We start from the raw sequence: 19629 nt of genomic DNA on the forward strand, positions 1-19629 counted from the left end.
AGGGAGGCAAAGGGAAAAGCCAGGCTGTGGGCTATTTTCCTATTTGGGTCCAGGGAAAGAGCAGACTACGGGGAAAGAGACGAAGAATTCTCTCTGTTCTCTGGTGGTTACAGTTTTTCCCTCGTTCCTGGAGCAAGGGGGGTGGCAGAGCCCAGCTGTGGGTATTTTGCATCTCCATTGTCCTGAGGGAAGCAGAAAAGCTGGTTTCTTGGGTCACACAGGTTAGCCGCGAGGCAAGCCTGATAAGGAGGGGGAAGGGGTTATTTTCCCTGCTTTTAGCATCCAAGGGATTGGGAATCTGGGTGTCCCACCAAGGGAGCGTTGGGGACACCAGAGGGAGGAAAGGGGGGATCAGGCCCCATAGATTAATTCCTGATCTGGTGGCAGCGAGAATATCCAAGCTGGTAGTGAGCTTGGGGGAGTTTCAGGTAAGCCCCCAAACTTTGGACGCAAAAGTCCAGGTTTGGGACAGGACCAGACTGGTGGACACTAAAGTCCAGGTCTGGGACTGGACGGCTAGATTACCACAGTGGCATGTTACCTTTTGAGAGAGAATAATATAGGTGGTGAATTTATCAATACACAAGAACTCTCTTTGCAACACATTGACCTTTCAGATGTGAAGTTTCGGCAAGAGGGTATGTATGTATGTAGGTTTGTTTTTTCTGTAGCATGTTTCTAATTAACATCAAACGAAGTCAAATACATTTGGTTTCTCTGCTGCATTTCCTTTGTAACGGAATTAAAATGACTTATGGTGCTGTTTAAGGTAATGTGGAGGGGAACAAGAGATTTTTCTCTTACATTACAATGTGTTAAGTAGGCAAAGTGAATAAAGAATTTTGCATTTGTTACTAGATATGGGATCTAAATTTAGAGTCTTTTTTTCAGAGGGTGGAGTATGTGTGTTTCAAGCCACTTTGTGTTGAATGGTGAAGGGGTAACCTTGTTGCATAGAAGGTTTTTTATTTTGGTGTCACAGTTTAAAGACTAATTGGAAAGATACTTGTATGCTGTGCTGAAATTCTTAAAGGCCTCCTTGTAGACTTCCTAGCAAAGGGCTTTTGTTCTGTATGCAGACTATTTCTCAATTCACGTGACCACAGCTAGGGGATAAATAACTGCTGGACATGTGCAAAGCAAAGGATTTACTTATCTCCCCCTCACCCTCTGTGGGTCCATGACTGATTTCTTTGAGCATGGCCCAATTTTCCCCCTACAGTTAAATTCAGCTAAGAGAAAAATCTACACTGAAGTTACTATAAAATCCATGATTTGTTACTCTTACAGAAACTAAAGAGCTTTAGTATTTTAACTGGTAGTAACTCTTAGTAGGTTTTTGAACAGACTGTTTCATTGGTCCATGCAACCTCTTTAATTTTTCTTAAAGTCATAAGAAATCAGTTGTGTGTAATATTTTCCCTCCTGCTTCAAATATGCTCTTATTGGTTTCTTTTGACTTGTTTGCAGAAGGCAATGTCATAAATTTGGCTGTAGCTAAATGCTGCTGCTTTAGACATGCCGTTGTGTGGGTTCTGCAGGCCACTGGTGATAATGGCATTGCACACGACTGACATCTCCAACTCTGTTCAGCTTGTGCCAACAGGTACTTGAGTAGTGCTCATGCTTTTTTCAAAAGATTTTATGGGGTTGCGGGATGAGGGTAGAGTCACAGTGTTACCAACTGTACATAACACGCTTTAATGGGCTCTTGAAAGTTTTTTTCTCACTCTTGCCAGATGGGAAAACTTTCAGTATTGGACCTAATTGTTTTGTATTACAAATCTTCTCATCTGGTGTCCTTCTTTTATTGGCCGCTCCTCTGACCACATTGTACATGCTGCATGCAAGATAGTAAAGCCCATCTATAGAGCCAAGATTTCAGACTTCACCCATTGGGCTTTGACTATTCTTTCCTCCTTTCTTTCTTTTTTATCAACAGCTTTTACTCCTACATCGTTTATTTTAGAAAGAAAATTGCTAAACCTAGTAAATCTTGAACTCCCTTTATTATTTTAACTTAGTATCCGAACTGTATCTAAGGATTTAAAGCTGACCAGTATATCTAAAATAAATCAAGTATTAAATCTCTGAGCTTTGTCATTAATTTTTTTGAGGGGGTTAGATCACTGCACACTCTTGACCTACATTCTCTGTCTTATGTGGGAGGAGGAATTAAAGTACGACTCACAAGTTGATTTTTGGGGGGAAGGGCATGGAAGGGCAGAGGTACTTTATAAACTACTTAAATCTTTTGAAGGCTTGGAACAATAGGTACGTTAAATAAGTGTTAATTCTTGGCAACACTTGTGTTAGGATCTGGGCTGAAGATCAACAGAGTTTACAAGCCTTTCATAAAAGCTGTGAGGCTCAGGAGAATAAATGTTATAGAGAGTGTGTGTGTGTGCGTGCGCGCACGCGCGAGGGGCAGGGGATTATCCCTTTTTCTAAGAAGTGGAACTTTTAGGTTTTTTTTTTTTTAATAAAGTAAATATATTTGATTGGTGATCAGCTTTTCCAGTGTTATGTAAGTAGGGATACCTACATGGATGCAACATAAAGCACCTACTTACTGTTTAACACATTGAGGAGTTCTGTCCCCTAATAAATTTTCTAGAAGTGTTGCAGATATGAAATTTGGGTGTTTTTACATAGTGCAAAGTACAAGGAGAAATAACTGACACTCCACAGAATCTCTTGATTACCCAGTTCAAAATATCAAGCTTGCATCTGGGCTGCTAGAACTTAATGAGGTTTTGAACCCCTGTGGTTCTGGGTACTTTTCAGAACTAGTTTAGCCTTTGAAGAATGCAGAATACTTTCTTTTGTAGTGAAATATGACTAAATAGAAAACAAATCACCGAAAGTTTTCAGACTTTGAAGCATTAAGTTTGGGTCAAATCTATATATTGAGCTTGAATGCTTTATGAGCTAGTAGTAGTGCCATTACAAGAGTAACTCCTGTATGTTTATTTTTAGCCTCTGGTATTGTCTGTTGTGGAACCCCTCATTACAAATGGGATGTATATCCATTTATCTTACTGTCATCTTTCCTTTCTTTACTCTGTAATTGTTACCAAAACTGCAGGAGTTCTGTAACTCACTGTGTGGTGGGGACTTCAAATAACTACTGGTGGTCTTTCTTGTCTCTGGGCACTGCCCACATCCCAAACACTGCACAGTTGAGCAGGCTTTGGTGTGTGTGGTAGTCTGTGTTCAGCGGAGGCCCTCAACTGGAAAAGAGAGGGATGTTTACAGGTCAGGTCTGAACTGTGTGAGTTAAGTTTCTACAGCATCTGTCTGCACTGTGAGTGCCTCAGGCTGGAGTGATGGCACCTTTGCTTTCAGTATGGCTAAAATTCACAAAACATTGCACACTCTTGCCACCTAACTACCTCCCCCACATGGTTACTTCTGCGGACTGGAACCGTTTCGTGCCAGATAACATACACCTTGTTTTGGATGAGATAATGTTTGTACGAGTTGTAAACTTAACCTTGCTCATCCTCCCATAGTGTTTAGGTGCTCTGATCAAAATTTTCAAATAACCATAGATTCAGCTTAATAGCAATCCTGATATTAGCAACTGGTTAATGCCAACATATTTCCAGGAACAGTCCTGTCTCATTAACATCAGTGTTAATGGGATTTAGATACCTACAACAACATGCTGCTTCTTAGACTTTTTTTTTTTTTAAGGAAGTCCCCAGCTTCAGGCAGGTTTGTGAGGCTGGAGTCAGGGAAGGCACTACCCAGAACTTCCTTCTGGGACTGCAGCCCTGCAAACCTGCTTGTTCAAAGGGACCGCCCAGGAGGCAAGGGGCTGAAAGTGGGAGCTGTGGGCAGGGCAGTAGCAACCTGGGGCTGATGCAGGAGCTGTGTGGTACCTCTCCCTGTACACTTCAGGCTGTGCCTGGCCTGGGGGCTGCACATAGGGAAGGAAATGCTGTGATGTGCTGAGCCCTAGCTGTCAGAGAGCTCAGGGAGAGATACGATGCAGTCTCAGTGCCCCCATTCCCTGCAAAAGCCCTGGCATCTGGGCTTCAGTCCCCCTCCCCATTGCTTCCTTCCCGGCTTCTGCCTCACAGACCTGCCTTCCTGCTTATGAGCAACTACTGGGTAATGGCAGCGTTTTTTGCTGGCAACAAGGAGGGGTTGCTAATAAGCTGAAACTACTGTATTATTTGTATCTTCAGAGTCCTAGGCCTGGATCAGGACCCTGTTGTTCTAGACTCATGCAAACACAGAACAAAAGGACTGTCCCTGTCCCCAAAGAATTGGCGATCAATGTGACTAGTGATTTTTTGGGTTCCTTAACTTTGGGTCTCCAACTTGAGACACTTTAAAGGGGCTTGGCTTTTCAGAGGATGCTTAGTGCCTGCCCTCTGAAAATCAGGCTCCCTCAGTGTGTGTTAATTTGAGTCCCCAGATCAGTTGTTGATGCTGAAAATATTTAGCAAGCAAAGGATATGTTCTGAGGTTAATCAGCTTTTTCTACAAGTATTTCTCATACTAGTGTTAGAAACTAGCTCAGTGAATTAATAAAGTATTGTTCACACCTCCATGTTAAGTAAATGTTCCCATATATGGACTTAAATAAATAAAAAAAGAAAGAAAAAATAAAAAGCAAAGAAACAACAATAACAACCAAAAACCCCTGCTGGAATTTCTATACTTTCATTTTGAAATGTTTGAAATGATGAAGTACTTGGATTGTAAGCCCCCTGGAGCAGGGACTTTTTTTGTTTTTTGTTTATATAGCATCTAGCACAGTGGGGTCCTGCTTCATGAGTTGGGCTCCTACTATGGTAATACAAATAATAATTAATAGAGCAGATACCATTTATAAGTCTGCATTGTCTTTGATGTAATGTTTTCACTAGTGGAGAAAGCAAATAGTTCTGGCTGCATTTACACAGGACTTCTAGCTGAGGTTAAAAGGCAAACTTAAGCATGGTTTAAGCTCTTATGGCTGAACAAAATTATAACATACTTTTGCTAGCCATTGTGGAAGGAGCCAGCTAATGTCATAAACATCCAAAAAAACATGCTTCCGATTAGGTAGAGATTTCAGGTAGACAAGAACCACCTTGGTTAGCTAAACTATCTTGTAACGTGAACTGGCCGTAACATTTCAGTGGTACTTAAGGATGTTTGTAAAATGCATTAGATAACTACTGTTTCAATAATGCTTTTTTTCTTTCTTTCTTTCTTTCTTTTTTTTTTTTTTTTAAAGGAAGGAACAAGTTTTGTAGAGCAGGGTCATGAGCTCAAACAGCTAGAGACTTTTGAGGAGAGGCAGGAGCAGAGAATGAGTGTACACATTAGAAAATGGACAACCACTCAAAGTAGTGAGAGTGAGCCAGTTTGCCCTATGTGACTCAAATACTATTTCTTTATTTAACCATGTCATTTTAGCAAGTTTAGGCATTTTCAATTTGTACAACAAGTGTTTTACAATCGCAGATTAATCTTTCTTGTGAGATGAAAATTCTCTAGAGATTTAGGGGTGAAAGCCTTGCTATTGTAGAAGAAAAAATAATCTTGTTTCGCTAGTGCAAGTGGGTAGTTATCTCCTAGAATGTGGTCATATCTGTGCTCAATTTTCAAATAATCTTTTATGATACTGTCTCAGTGGCATTTCCTCAGGAAAGTTTGCAACCCTCTGATCCCTGACACCACCCAGAGTATTTTGGTAACACAAGGGGGGAGTTGTTGTGACGGAAGACAGGCAGAGAAAAAGGAGAGAAATAGCATAACTTCAAGTGATACTTTCTTGGTGCCAGGAGATGTGTCTACTGCATCTTTAGACTTCTGCCTCATTTCCAGCACCATAAAGTCTTTTAAGTGTAACAGAGACTTAGCTGAGACACGCACACATCCTAGCTGGGAGAGAGTTTACCAGGGCACCGTTAGCTGTCAGGGTCATGTACATGTAACATGCTGGTCTAATATGTTGGATTCTCCCTCTAAGGCTATGTCTTCACGTCAGCCTATGTTGGCGTAATTCACGTCGCTCAGGGGTGTGACTAAACCACTCCATAGCAACTTCAGTTACACTGACATAAGTGCTTGTGTGCACAGTGGTGGACTGTCAGGAGAGCTCTCTCTTGCAGCATAGAGCGTCTTCACCAGATGCGCTGCAGTGAGTACAGAGGCACTGCTGCAGTGCTGTACGTGCAGACATGCCCTTAATGTCTGGCCCAAGTTACTTTAACAACTTACAACTTAGCAAACGGAGGGTTCCTTTCGCTTCACAAGGGAGAAGCCTATTCTCTTGGTGTGGAAAAATAGGAATTTGATTCCTGCTGAAGACCATGGTGTTTGCAGCCAGCTTCCTTATATATAGAACAAAAGGGCTAACTTGCATTGCAGCTGTTAGTATACCTATGCTACATGTCATCATGAGTAAAATATAGAGCCCTTTCTGGGTAAGGTTGATCCACTACAAATTTTAGTGGGGATATAGGGCACCCCCTCTCCAATCAATAAGTTCTCCAATGGATAGTTACATCAGTAAAAGTGCTCACATTGTTCTCAAAGTAAAAATATGTTTGAATTCCTTTGTTTAGCAAATTAGGTTGATCTCTGGGAAAAAAAACCTAAGTATTTCCTGGCTGCTTGTTGCTGCTAGGAATGCAGAACGCAGCAAAGTAGTAGCTGCAGCACTGCCTCTGAACAGTGTGATGTGGAGCTGTGATCTGTTAACTTCTCTCCTTTCACCTTTTGCTTAGGCCTTGTCTGCCCTGGGGTTTATCCACTGGGGTATTCACAGAGTGCCAACCCTGGGTGTAGACACGGTGCAACAGTATAAACAGTGAGTTGCACTGGTGCAGGTTACCCTGGATAGGCACATTCTGACCTGTTTGGACTCCTTGTGCTTTCATGTACAGAATCTGGATTTCCTGTTCCTGACTATCTTTGTATGCATGTTCTCAGATTACATCTTGCACTGCTGCACCTTTTGCCTCTTTCCAGCATGTTCTTTCTCTTCATAATGTTATTGCTTCCCTACCTTGCCACCTTCACCTCCAATCAAGGAGTGGAACATGCTTAGGCAGTTGTGCTGGAGAGTAACAAAACACCCTCCTGCAAATTGTCTTGCTTCTTGTGAGAGGGGCAATAAGTCTCTTAGGGCTTGTCTACATTGGCACTTTACAGCGCCAGTGTAGATAGTGCCCCAGCACTGGGAGCTATGCCCCCATGAAGGTAGTTTTTTTAGCTGAGAGAGAGCTCTCTCAGCGCTCTGCTGTGACCATACAAGCTACATTAAAGCACTGCCACGGCAGCGCTTTAGCATTGCCAGGGTAGACTAGTGCTTAGAAAGGGCTTTTTACCCTTATCACATTCCACTAGGGAAATCTCAGTTTTTCCAAACTAGTTTTTAAAAATTATTCAGAATTGCCAAATTCCTTGTGTGCTCTAGTACCTGACCCTGTACATCTCAAGATATGAAAGAGTTGCTCCTTACAAACTGGGGATATTGGCCTTCCACCTGGATTCAAAGTGGCAACTTGTTCAGTCACATCAGCAGCACCAGCCCCCTGACTCCCCTGCATGGCAACTGGATGCCCGTGTTTCAGGAAAGACTCTGAAACTGGCAATATGTTGCCCATATCTGGCTAGGGTAAAAAGGTAAGGTCTCACAGAGGCAGGTTTGGAAAGGACTACATTTGTATTGCCACTCTGTGTCAGAATTAGTTATGCTGATAAGTAGGACTTCTTTTAGCGTGGCAGTTCTTAGAAGAAGTTATGGAAATGTAATAAAAATTAATGGTCTGCACCCCAAATAAGCCATTTCCCTACGTCTGTCTAAATAACTAGCATTTAGCACATCACCGGCACAGTGAAGCCATTTGTTGCCATAGCACAGCAGATCTTTTGTGAAACCAATTTTTTCTTCTTACTCTGGTGGAAGCAGAAAGCTAATCACCCAGGTGCAGCTAGTGCTCTATGGCAGCTCTCTGATTTAGTTCTTTGTTGCTACAGTGGTGGCATTGAGCTCTTGCTCTGTGGCAGCCTCCTGTGCAGCCCATGGTTTAACTGGGTAGCTAGCCTTCCCTGTACCTAGTGACAATGACAGACCGTGACGTGAGCCCAATCGTTCATGTACCCCAGAATGTCATGTCAAAGAGACGATAACAAATACAAAAATCATGGACTTAGCTCCAACTTACTAAATTGCTTTGCACTTCCATTGTACCATTCAGACCCCGATCTGAATGCACTTTGCATAGATCCTTGTGAAGAGGTATTTTTCCTCATTTTCCAAAGAGGGAAAAACTGAAGCAAAGAGAAAGTAAGTCTCATACCTCAGTCTCACAGCAGGTCACTGGCAGTGGTTAATTGTGAAGCCCCACTGAAAATGATGTTCTTGGCAATAATATTTTTTCTAGCTGAACTCTTTGCCATGGACGTGGCCTTATAGCAACCCTGTACTCATGATCCTACTTCCTTAATTTATGAATACTGAATTAGAAGAATTAAATGTCTTCTGATTTTAGTCTTTATGATAATGAAAGGGAATAGCGTCATAGTTATGGATGAACTGCTGCTGAAACTCACTGCTGTAAAATACACTGCCAAGCAGGGTGCAAGGGAAAAGGAAGTCCAATAAGCTTAATGTTTAATTGATTCAATTTAAGGCATATATACATATGCTAAGTATGCATTATAAATTTAGCTTCTAGCGAAAGGTTTAATTAAGGTTGTAAAACTATTTCCGTTATAAGCCCTTGATTGTAGGCCCTCCAACTAGATGAAACATTTCTTTTGGGAATGAAAGTTTTCATATCTGTTTCAGCCCAGGAGTAGTGAATTTTTAAAGCGGGTCTGGGGAGACTTGCTTAGCTATTTGAGTTCAGCATGGTGAAGGGAGGAATAGAGTTTGTCATTTTATAGAATTCCAGCTTCTTTTTACTTGTGGCTAAAACTGAAATTTTAAACTAAGGAAAATTGGCATGACAGAGATGTTAGCTGTCAATGAAATGTGCATATGCACAGTACGAGCCTTCAAAACACCCTGGACATCTTTCCTTAAAATCATAGGTGTGAAAAACATGGCAGATCTTACACTGTAAATGCTCAGCACTTTTTGGTGCGTTCTGACCTAAGTGTGCATTTAAAAGAGGTGGTTCTTCTATTTTTCTTAACCCCAAATAATTTTGGCTCAGATGTATATTTTATACCTAATTTAGACAATGCTTTACTAGTATTTGCAGCACCCTACAGATTGTTAGTCACTTCCCAGAAACTTATTTGTTTCTGCCCCAGTGAGCTTACAGAGTAAATTCAAACATGTTGCAGCAAAACAGTCAGGAGGAAGGGCAGAGTTTGTAGAAGCAGTTGTAGTCTGAATTAGGCCTCAGTTCAGGAACACTCCCCTGCCACCCCTATTCAGGCACATGCCTGATAGCAATGTTGTCCTAAACAGAGACACACTTATGTGCTATCTAGACTCAGGGCCTTTGATTTTAGGCTCTTTGGGGGAGTCAATGCATAGGGTGCAGAGCTGCGGGAGCCACCTGGGCCATGGGCCAACCACTTTTAAGCAGGTACATGGAAACAGCGGCCACTCTAGCTATTGGTAAACTAGGCTGTTGCATAGGGCAACAGATTTATGGGAGAAGCACCATGGAGGTGTGAACGGCAGAGCACTCTAACATTTAGCACTCTCATGGCCCCGTGTAGACCCTGCTGGCATGAAGAAGACTATGTTAACGTGCACTAGGTACCTTTTAAGTCACGGCAGCAGGGTATACATGGTGCCCATAGAGCACTACACACTAGAGCACATTGCAGTTCACCCCCCCCCATAGACAGAACTTTGTGGTGCCATGTAGACAAGCCCTATGGGGTACGAGGGAGGGAGGAGGATTGTGTGTGTGTGTGTGGGGGGGGGGTGCTCTTAGCTCTGGACAGGTGGGGGAGTGAGGGGAAGGTCCTGGCTTCTCCTTATTTCTTTGAGGGAGGAAAGAGGGGAGAGGTCCTGGCTGATCCAGATTTCTCTGGGGAGAGGAGAGAGTTCCTCCCCCAACACCCTTTAAATGGCTCTGTGAAGCCTCAGAAGCAACATGTCTCTTTGAGTGTTTGTACACCCAAGCCCAGTGAAGGTCTTGTCCTGACTTGAGGCATGGGGGTGCTATTGCAATACAAATAAGTAAAAAAAATGTATCACTGAACCACTGTCCTAATTGGGGGCTGTGCAAATTGTTCCATCCCAGTAGGCTGCTGCGCACCACCTTTAATGAACATTCAGCATCTGCTTCCCTCTGCAGCCAGGCAGCTCTGCTGGCTAATGGGGAGGCTGAGGCTTCGCCTCCTCCCCATCTCTTTGCAGAAACCAGCGGCATCAGCCCCGCAGCTCCATTGCACTTTGTGAGCTAAAGGATTCCCATTGTGCTAGGCTCCTGTGTAGAAAGATGGGCTCCTTTCATTTTGACCCTCGAGTCAGTATACCAATGCATGGGATCCGTAGGCGACGTACAGGCTGTCTCACTGTACAGATGCCATATAATTCTGGAACAATTTTGTTAAGTGAAGAAAACATATTTGTTTAAAATAAAAGATGAAACACATGGTTGGCATTAGAACTGGCATCTCAGATGGACGTCTGAGGGGAAATTTGGCCAAGATTTACACTTCACAGACACAACACAAAACCAAGTGTGCTTTGGTGCTTAATTGTGAGACCGGTTCCATTTTCTGGTTGGGATATCTTACTCCTGGGTGCCATTGTGCACCCGCAGAATTCATCTCTCCTCACAGATTTCTTTGCTGCCCCATCATTTTCTGCAGGGAAACAAAGGGAAGCTGCAAGAGGGTGCATGGTTTCAGGTGCCTGCAGCAGCTGGCAGAGAGGTAAAGCACTGCGAGGGGGATGGGGGGATGGGGATGCCCTGGCCAGTGCTGAGTCAGACCATCCTCCTCTGCTCAACCCCTGTGCATCCAGACCCCCTCTACCCAGACTTACACCAAGCCTCAACCTCCCACACCCAGAACTGAGCTCCCCGCACCTGAAACTCTGCCTCCCAAGCACCTGGCCATTCCTAGCCTCACCCAGGCCAGGGACTCCCTGGCTCGTGGCTTTTACCCTGTGATGGGCTCAGCTGCTAGTCCTGGCTGGTCATGGGAGTAGGGGAGGAGCACATTTCCCCTGTCCGGAGCAGTGGGGGTTGGGTCAGACCCACCCCCAGAAACCTTCTGGCTCAACATTCGCCCTCCCCCCTGCTTCCTGCACCTAACACGCATCAGCTGTGGGGAGAGGGGTCAATGTATGGGGAGCTGCTCCCCGTCTGCCCAACCCCGTGCATCCAGACCCCCCAATACACAGACTCCCCAGCCGAGCCGCACTCCTGCTGAGTTCCCTATGCTCAGACTCCGCACCTTGATGAGCCCCATCCCCTATGCACTTGGATCACTCTGATAAGACCCTGCACCCGGACTCCCACTCCATTGAGCCCTAACCAGCTGCACCTGTGACCCCACCCCATCAAGCCCCTCTCCACCAGCATCTGCCCCCCCCCTCCGTATCCTCTCCCTGCTGAACTCTATCCCCCTACATCTAGACCCCCTTTGCTGAGCTCTATACCCCTGCATCTGGACTCTCACCCTTGCACCCAGACCCCCCAATAAGCACCAACCACCTTCACCTGGACTCCCTTCAGAGTCCCATTGCTCCTACACCCACAACCCCCACACTCAACCAGCCCCTGTGCATCCAGATCCCCCCTGCACCCATATTGACCCCCACAGCTGGCTCTCCCTCCACCAAGCACTTCCACTCTTGGATCCTGCTGGGCTGAGCCTGCCTGCCCACATTTGGTGCACCTGGAGTGGAGGGGCAGGACCCAAGGGTGTTTCTGGGGCAAGTTTGGCCCTTGCACTGTATCAGGGTCAGGTGCAGCCCCACCACTGAGTCCATGTCCTGGGAGGAGTGGGGGCTTCAGGGTGATCTCCCACCTCCAAACAGCCAGTGATCTGTGCTCCTTACTGCCATGCTGGAGCCTCCACATCTATTAATTGACTAATAAAATTTGCACAATTGTGCAGAATTTTAAAATATTTTATGCAGAATTTTATTTTTTTGGCACAAAATTATTATTTTTTTGATTCAAAATTCCCTCAAGAGTAATATCTGTACCCTAATCACCATCAAATGTCTTCTGATCCTAGTTCTTAATCTTCTTGTCCTGTTATTTTCATCTGTTAGGTTTTAGACCACTGCAGCTTGTTTCAATGCTGTACGGTTAGTCCAGTGAATTGTTTTATTTGAAATTTGTCCCTGTAGAGAAGGTAATTGAAATGCTTCATCTTCGTTGTTCCACTGAATTCATAATATAGTTGTGTATCTTCCCTTTAAACATTGCTTATTACACGCACTTATGGAAACTGCCCTACTACGTACATTATTGTTTTGAATCAGGTCTTAGTAATATAATAATATTCTAATGAGTCTGAGGGACATAAAATCACATTTTATTTACACTTCAGGGCCTAATTAGGAAGGTGCTTAAGCCTCTGTTAGTATGAACCCCATCTGCTTCCGAGGTGGGGGGGAAGGGACTGGCTTACATAATAGTTCAGATGAATCACTGGTATTGATTGTATGATACATTCTTTTGAATGGCCATAATTTTTATGAGTGAACGGGGAAACACTGAGTGAAATTGACCACTGAAGATGCAAGTGAATGTGCATCCTAAAGTGATCTGTAGTGCTGTACAGTACACTAATGTATTGAATATATAATGAACAATTTGATTGAGAACAAAAAAACCCATTTCACTGCAATTTTGAGATTTCCTCAGCTCTCCCTCCAAGTAATTTTAAGTCAGATCTGTGCAGTCATAGTGCTGTGATAAGTCTATTACAAATTTTATGTCCTCCATCAAACAAGGGAGGCTAGGGGACAACTGTGCTGCCCCAGTGCAGTGCGTTGCTGACTTGCTCTTAATGTCCAGGTTCCTCGAATCTGCAGTGCTTCAAAGAACGTGGTGTAGGGGAGAGCTGCTTATGGCACCATTAACTGAGAAGTATGGGAGGATTTGACCAGATTGTGGAGCACCACAGCACATCACTTTCCTTTCTCACCACTTTCAAAACATGGACTCTCAGAGGGGTCCAATGCATTTTAAATGTGAAAGTATAAACACTTGTTCTCTAAGACCATGTCTGCACTACAGGGAAAAGTTGATCTAAGCTCTGCAATTTGAATAGCACGAATAGCATTACATGAATAGCATTACTCAAATCGACATAGCTTAGATCTACTTACTGCAGGGTCCACACTACGTGACATCCAGTTGACTCCCCCACTCTTCTCGATCCTGTGAAGTACAGGAGTCGATGGGAGGGTGATCTGCTGTCAATTTAGCGTGTCTTCACTACACCCACTAAATTGACCACCAATGCATAGATCACTGCTCGTCAACCGGTAAGTGTAGACAGGCCCCAAGTATTGTTGCAGTGCCAACTCCAAATAAGACGGAATATAAATGGCAGCCATAGGCAGAGAGTAAGCTAGCATTTTAGCCTTAAAAGTACAAAATATCTCTATGGAGGTAAAGTTTAGAAGTTTTTGCATTCAGGCTTATAGATAAAGATCTGCATTTCCTTCCGGTTACCTTCCTGTCAGCCAATTTCAGATTTGTAATCTCTTTTATAAATTCTTCTAAGCAGCGTTTTAAATATTTCTTTTAAATAAACGTAGATTTTTGTTTTGTAAGAGAGATGCATTGAACATTGTTTAAACCCATTAATTTTCTGTTGCAATATTGAGGAGCAATTAAGCAACTAGCACTGACTTTAAAAATTAAGGATGAATTCTATTGTCTTAATGTGGCTGTTATTGAAGTTTCTTGAAGCTAAAAGATGTGCTGAACAATGAGCTCATAGACTCATAGGTCAGAAGGGACCAATATGATCATCTAGTCTGACCTCCTGCACAAAGCAGGGCACAGAACCCTACCCATCCACTTCTATACAACCCTTAACCTATGTCCGAGTTATTGAAGTCTTCAAATTGTGGTTTGAAGACCTCAAGCTGCAGAGATTCCACCAGCAAGCGACCCATGCCCGCTGCCAGAGGAAGGTGAAAAACCTCCAGGGCCTCTGCCAATCTACCATAGAGGAAAAAATTCCTTCCCGACCCCAAATATGGCGATCAGCTAAACCCTGAGTATCCGGGCAAGACTCACCAGCCAGCACTAAAGGAAAAGAATTCTCTGCAGTAACTCAGATCCCATCCCATCACAGACCATTGAGCAGACTTATCTGCTGATAATCAAAGATCAGTTGCCAAATTAACTACTATCCTATCATATCATCCTTCCATAAATTTATCAAGCTTAGTCTTAAAGCCAGATATTGTCTTTTTGCCCCCACTACTCCCCTTGGAAGGCTGTTCCAGAACTTCACTCCTCTAATGGTTAGAAACCTTCTTCTAATTTCAAGTCTAAACTTCCTAATGTCCAGTTTATACCCATTTGTCCTTGTGTCTACATTAGTACTAAGCTTAAATAATTCCTCTCCTCCCCAATATTAATCCCCCTGATATATTTATATAGAGCAAGCATATCCCCCTGCAGCCTGCTTTTGGCCATGGCTAAACAAGCCAAGCTCTTTGAGTCTCCTTTCATAAGGCAGGTTTTCCATTCCTCGGATCATCCTAGTAGCCCGTCTCCTGAACCTGTTCCAGTTTTGAATTCATCCTTCTTAACATGGGAGACCAGAACTGCAAACAGTATTCCAGGTGAGGTCTCACCAGTGCCTTATATAATGGTACTAACACCTCCTTATCTTTGCTGGAATACCTCGCCTGATGATCCTGAAACCGCATTTGCTTTTTTAACGGCCATATCGCATTGGCGCTCATAGTCATCCTGCGATCAACCAATACTCCAAGGTCCTTCTCCTCCTCTGTTGTTTCCAACTGATGCGTCCCAATGTATATCTGAAATTCTTATTATTAATCCCTAAGTGCATGACCTTGCACTTTTCACTATTAAATTTCATCCTGTTACTATTACTCCAGTTTACAAGGTCATCCAGATTCCTGTATGGTATCCCGGTCCTTTTCTGTGTTAGCAATACCCCCAACTTTGTGTCATCCGCAAACTTTATTACACATTCCCGCTCTTTGTGCCCAAGGTCAGTAATAAAAAGATTAAATAGATTGGTCCCAAAAACCGATCCTTGAGGAACTCCACTAGTAACCTCCTTCCAGCCTGAGAGTACACCCTTCAGTACGACCCGCTGGAGTCTCCCCTTTAACCAGTTCCATCCACCTTTCAATTTTCATATTCATCCCCATCTTTTCCAATTTAACTAACAATTCCCCATGTGGAACCGTGTCAAATGCCTTACTGAAATCGAGGTAAATTAGATCTACTGCATTTCCTTTGTCTAAATAATCTGTCACCTTCTCGAAGGTACCTTCGTTCTATCACAAAAAGGGTTTTCATTCTATTGAAATGGATGCAAAACTCTAGAGAGGTGCAAAGAGCTCTTCTTAGAGGTAAGTGGCCCAATGAGGACACTCTAAATCAGGCCTGCACAACATGCGGCACTGGCCTGCGTGGGCTCACTGTGTGGCCTGCGGGCAAGAGGCGGGGTGGCGCTGCTGGGTTGGCTCCCTGCCCAGGGGTGGGGAGGGGAGACCCCGCTTCACAGCCCTGCACGTGTGCCGCGCTCTAACAGCCAGAACCCCACATGTTTCCGTCTCCCGCTCCCCCTGCCTAGCATACTGCGGGTGCCTCGTTTCCAGGGCCCGCTGAGGCGGGAAGCACTGGGCACGAGGCAGAGCTGGTAAGTGTCGAGTGAGGGGAGGGGTGCCTGGCCTGGGCTTGAGCCGCAGCTCCAGTGGGGAGCGGGAGACTAGGCTGAAACAACCCCCTCTCCCCCCAGCCCTCTCCTTTGGTTGGGGTTGGGGCAGCTACTGTGCTGGTTGGTCCCAGGGCGGGCTTTGTAGTGATCGGGGTGTGTGCTTGAATTGTCTGTGGGCAGCCAGGAAATCCGTAGGGGAGGGGTGTGTGTGTGTGTTGCACCTGCCCTGCCCCGGCTGCTGCCCCCTTCCCTGGTCCAGGGACCTTCCCCGGCCCCTATCACACTTCCCCCCTCACCCTCCACCCCCCGGGCTCCCTGCGGCCCCTGTGTTTGTGTGTTGGACAGTCACATCCAATCCCTTCACACTGCCTCCCTTTCCCCTCCCCTTAGTTCATAGCCCCAGAAAATCCCTTCAAACGTCCCCTCCCCATATTTCATGGGGGGATGATGAGCTGGGCGGGCAGCGGCGGCGAGGCTTTATACTTGGAGGGGGGTGAGGAGCTGAGCAGCGATTCGGTGGCATCCATTTTCAGTATTTTAATTTTTGGTACTGCTGTGTGCAGTAATATAGTGACCCCTGGGGGGTTGAAAAGGGGTGTGATGGTGGGGCCGAGCGGGGAGTGGGTGGGTCCTATTTTACTGCTGTGATCTGGCCACCCTATGTGTGCTGTTTCTCTCCCCCCTCCCTTTCTTTTCGACACACAACTGTTTTGGTGGGGCGGCGCTGGGGATGGAGGGTTTGTTTCTGCGCCGCTGGGGCGGGGTGTGTGTTTCAGGGGGACTGGGCGGCGCTGGGGGGGGGCGTGTTTTGGCAGGCCTGGTGGGTTTTGGCCCTCAGCTGATTTCTTTGGAGTAATATGGCCCTCGCCGCTTTGAGTTGTGGTGGCCTGCTCTAAATGGTAATATCTTTAAATAGAAATTCCTGGTTACTCAGACTAGTCTGCTAAATTAGCATCATTGTTTGTGGCTTGGGTTTTAATAAAGGCTGGAAGGTTTGTTGTTAGAAGAGCACAATGTATTGTGAGTTCTTTGTCCTACCTGTATCAAGGCATTTCCTCAAAATCATATGAGCTCTTCTTCCCTGCTTCAAAAGGCCAACGACCCAGTCCATCATCATATGTTCATTGGTTTGAGGTAGGTATGAAGAAATGTGTTATGAGAGGCAAGTATCTGCCATGTACTGGTCACTATTAGGAGTTGCCTAACTCAGTTGGCGGTACGTCTAAATGGTTGGTTTTTTTTATTTTTTTTAACCTGACTACCATTGATTCTATAAGTCAGAGGTCGGCAACCTTTCAAAAGTGGTGTGCCGAGTCTTCATTTATTTAATTTAAGGTTTCGCGTTCCAGTAATACATTTTAACATTTTTAGAAGGTCTCCTTTCTATAAGTCTATAATATATAACTAAACTATTGTTCTATGTAAAGTAAGTAAGGTTTTTTAAATGTTTAAGTAGTATCATTTAATATTAAATTAAAATGCAGAGCCCCTTGGACCAGTGTCCAGGACCCGGGCAGTGTGAGTGCCACTGAAAATCAGCTCGTGTGCCTTGCGCCTTTGGCACACGTGCCATATGTTGCCTTCCCCTGCTATAAGCAAATACTTTTATAGCCTTCAATAAGAGTTCCCTCAAGCCTTTTGGGAAAAGTCATTGACTGTCTATATCCTCTAGTTTGCCAGCTCAGAGGAAAGGAAGTCTGACTCCACTTCCTCCCAGTTCTCCCTCTTCATGCTCGGGATTTTAACTTCAGTTCTGTAATATCTGCCGTCTTCTAAAACGTCTAAAAGCTCTGGATATGACACACCTGTTGGAAACATGAACTCTTCAGCTTCCTGGTTTAAAATGACTATTCACAGCAAATTATTTTTAAATATACTTATAAGGCAACAATTTCTATAGTATCTAGCTATTCAATAATTAATACTTAATTTTTCTGTAGCAGCTGCCATCTGAGGACCTCAGAGCACTTTATAAACATCAGTGAATTATGCCTCACAACACAGCTATGAAGTGGGTTAGTACTATCCCTATTTTTATAGCTGAAGAAGTGAGAAATAGAGGAAATTGAATGGCTCGCTGAAAATTACACAGGAAGTATATGGTTAGAAATGCAAACAGAACCCAGCTCACCTACTTTCCAAATCCTTTGTCATCAAGAAATACACTGTGATGCTGTAAAAATTCCTGCAAGGGGAAAAATAGTCATCTAGCTAAAGCAAACACCCCAAATTAGTGTGCAAGTCACACAGATGCCCCCAGTAGAAAGTGATTTTCATGCGCCCTTCACTTTTGAATCCTAGTGTGGCAGCCCTTTGCACTGGATAGTGATTTACTATTGAAATAAATGTTTTCTCCTTAAACAAATTTGGAGTTTCTGGGGGCTTTTGTGGCAAAAAAATGTTAAACCTTGCCGGGGGTAGGGCGAGAGGAGGGGACGGGAGGGGGCGAGAGAGAGAGGGAGAGATCTGAAGTTCCTTAGTGGGGAGAGCTCCATTCCCAATGCTTCTCTTTTAGACCCTGAGAAAATTCCATTTTCCTCATTGTCTCTTGTGCTTGGAGAATCCTTTTGTCTCCTACAAGCAGAGGGTTAATGGTACTTAATTATCTTTCCCTTTTGCAATTAATCATTGCAGTGTTTTGCCTTTGGAGCAAAGGCAAAATGCATGTGCATACTAAAATTATTGAGTTCGTTAATGTGAAGGCTACCTTGCCTTATGAGAAAATTCAAGAGATATGTTGTGTTCTGACAAAAGGAAATCATCCATTGATTTTTTTATTTATTTATTTTTTTTGGTAGTAATAAACTGGCTTGAGAAATGTGGACAGACAGAGCTTAGAATTGAGAAACCCCTTCCCCATATAGTTGCCTTAAGGATAGAGTAACAAGCGTGACCTGTGCCTTGCTGTTGCTACTAAATGTTGAGTTCAGCAAAAATCAATTTCAATATTTTCTCATATTTAGTTACTTAAAAGTAAGCATCTGAGTCCATATTTAAATGCTTACATAAACGATGAGATTTTCAAAGCTCCTGTTGGCTTCAGTAGTAGTTTAGGAGGTATATAGTTTATTGCTCATATTAGAATCCTTTTGATACATATAGAAAATACCTTTTGTTTCCCTTATCTTGATCTCTGTCTGCCTGTCCATCTGTCCTTACACTGTGAGTTCCTCAGGGTTGGGATTGTTCCTTTGTCTGAAAAGTGCCTAGCACGCTGTAGGTGCTGCTGCAAACATATAATAAACAATAGTAGTAAAAATGTGGTTGTTCTGTACCTGTGAAAATTAGGCCATTTTTATGTACTTAACTTGAGGTATCTGAGTACAAACGTTTTGGCCCATTGGTCTTATCCTGGGGTGCTAGAATCAAAAACGTAGAGATAAATACCAAAAAGTGCCAACTTCTACCTGAAGCACAATTGATAAGCCTGAGTTTCGGGCATCATTAATGGAGATTAAGAGATCTTCCTGAACTATTGCTGCTGTTACTGTCCTCCATTGCATCCATCCTTTCTCAATTTTAAAATACAATTAAATAGGTTATTCCGACTTTTTCAAAACCTATAATTGAAGGACTAAACTTAATCCCTCAGATCTCTACAAAAAGTCACTAAAGATGTTATACCTGAAGTTTGATACTCTAAAGAAATCCCTCTGCATGAGTACAAATAAACAAGTGATAGTGGTAGCTGAGATTACTAAATGCTGGAATTCCTCATCTCTTAATCTCTTGTATAGACACTTGTTTCCTGAGCCTGTCTGTACAATGGTCTGTTGTCATGTCTTCATTTTCCAGCAGTCACAA

At 43.8% G+C, this 19629-nt stretch overlaps 1 protein-coding gene across 4 annotated transcripts in view; it reads left to right on the top strand.

The window, feature by feature from the left end:
- Positions 1 to 19629, top strand: part of MAP4K4 (mitogen-activated protein kinase kinase kinase kinase 4) — a 274266-nt gene that overhangs the window by 78123 nt on the left and 176514 nt on the right. The gene's annotated exons all lie outside the window — the stretch shown is intronic.

The sequence above is a fragment of the Chelonoidis abingdonii genome, chromosome 1, assembly GCF_003597395.2.
Source record: "Chelonoidis abingdonii isolate Lonesome George chromosome 1, CheloAbing_2.0, whole genome shotgun sequence".
Lineage (NCBI taxonomy): Eukaryota > Metazoa > Chordata > Testudines > Testudinidae > Chelonoidis > Chelonoidis abingdonii.